Source organism: Leptidea sinapis, chromosome 18 (assembly GCF_905404315.1).
Source record: "Leptidea sinapis chromosome 18, ilLepSina1.1, whole genome shotgun sequence".
In the NCBI taxonomy this organism is placed as follows: domain Eukaryota; kingdom Metazoa; phylum Arthropoda; class Insecta; order Lepidoptera; family Pieridae; genus Leptidea; species Leptidea sinapis.
Genome location: NC_066282.1, coordinates 11,521,614 through 11,523,753, shown reverse-complemented (window position 1 = coordinate 11,523,753; position 2,140 = coordinate 11,521,614). Strand labels below are relative to the sequence as shown.

The 2,140-nt window shown below is 32.4% G+C and overlaps 1 non-coding gene across 1 annotated transcript; it reads right to left on the bottom strand.

Annotated features, from left to right (window-relative positions):
• Nucleotides 1-1,831: 1,831 nt before the first annotated feature.
• On the bottom strand, nt 1,832-1,903 carry Trnaa-cgc (transfer RNA alanine (anticodon CGC)). Its single transcript has one exon. It is a non-coding gene; the product is annotated as a tRNA-Ala (tRNA).
• Between the last annotated feature and the right edge of the window lie 237 nt (nt 1,904-2,140).

The window sequence follows — 2,140 nt, the reverse complement described above, 5'->3', positions numbered from 1 at the left end:
ATAATAATATCATTAAATTATTTTTATACAATGGGGAAATTTTTTTTTCAAACGTATATAAATTGAAATTATTTATTGAAATTTATTTAACTGTTGTCCATTGGTTGTGGTTCAGTAGATATGGGAGTTACAAGAGGCTTGTTAGCTGAAATTGGTACAAAGAGGGTGTCGAATTTGCGTGACGATGTGCGCGAATGTCCAAAGTCGGCTAGAATGAATGTTTTCAGCAGTGAATATAATAACAATATTAAACATTTCACAGTAAGTCATCAACAATGGTGACCAGTGGATTATATTTCCTCCCGCCAATATCTCGCTCGTGCCAATATGAATGTATTTTTTGGTTTGGAGGGGAATGAATGAATGAGATCCCATGAGATAATCAGAAGCAAGAAAGTTAAAATTATAAAACTAATTGAATTAGTCGTTTTTTCGCGGATATCCATAATGATCCAAATGTGTTAAGTTTTGTCAAGACTCTATCTAAGTCTCGTGCCAGAATTTGACGAGTCAACATCTTCCGAAGATGCCTCGTGTAGAGGCGAAACACGTGTCGAATTGATTTAAGACAAAACTTAGCGGAATTTAGACCAAACAAAATAACTCACAACATTTGGATAGTTAAAAATTAGAGCCAAGATTAAGATTAAGGTAATACTATATAAATTAAAAACATTTAAAATTTGATGAAGTTCCAGTTTCATACCAGTTGACTTTGAATTGAATTGTTCATATAATATTATTGTATTCAGTTGTTCGGGTGGGAGGTGACACTTAATACCGTTATGCCGTCATGTGCAAGCATTATATATGCGGTGCCACCCTGGGGTATTTCAAGAACCTTGCGCAGCACTACATTGTTATAGACAGGGCGTATCACTTTCCATTAATGAACGTATTCCTCAATTCATATTTTCATATAAAAATTTATATGATGATAATTTATTGAAATTATGAATTGATTATTTATGATAAGAAAACGTTGGTACCTACTTTATTTTTAAACAACTTTATGGAAACCTGTCTTACTAAAATACTTAGATGTTGTAGCCTGATAAGTTAAATTGTATAAATAATTAAAAGGAAGTATAAACTAATATAGAATCTACTTATATTTTTTTTAATTATGGTGTTAAAGTAAAAGTGTAAATTCCATATTTTTTTATTTCAAGTTCCATTTACAGTTTCCGTAATAACGACATCTATATTGAGTGTGTTACACTACAAAGACAAACTTTATTCATTTTATTAGACCCCGCCATCTATGATTTATTGCTTAAATCTTCTACTGTGTACATTTTCAAAGCACAAAGGAGAAAATAGAGCTTCGTCTATGATATAGATGTCACTATAGAACCACTGCGACATAGCACAATAAACTAAAATTTCTAGAAAAATCTATTCATTCAAACCTTAATAATTATATCTTATATAGATAGATAGAGTAATAGTTGAAATTAAAATATTATAACGATTCAATACTTTCACTAAATAATAAATTTCACTATAATACAATCTGTATTTAAAATTAGTGTAAGTAGGGAAAATGAATATTCGAATAGATTATTTTCTCACCAAAAACGTTAATAATACATGCATCGGGAACTCCGCTGTCTGCTGTTTGGTTCGAGCCACTCCAAACTCAGTCTGTCCCTTCCAAAGTGTATTACTAGTTACTACATCCGCTATAACAACAAAATATACTTACCAATAAGAAACATGGCGAAGATGATAAAAATTTCTATTAAATTCTATTAAAAACGTATTTTAATATATCAGAATATTATGCTCAACATTTTATAAAAAAAATACAATAAAAAAAGTTAACCGCTGGAGGTGCTGGGATTTGAACCCAGGACTTTCAGCATGCGAAGCAGACACTCTACCACTGAGTTACACCCCCGGTGCAATGTAGTGTGATTTTAAGAAACGTTTTTGAAAGAGTTTATTAAATTATAACGAATGACTGCTGGATAAGGCAGTGTTCACACGACTTTGGCCTGTACGTACCAGTGGGAGGCTCCTTTGCACATGCCGGCTAGATTATGGGTACCACAACGGCGTCTATTTCTGCCGTGAAGCAGTAATGTGTAAATATTACTGTGTTTCGGTCTGAAGGGCGCCGCACCGATTGAAATTA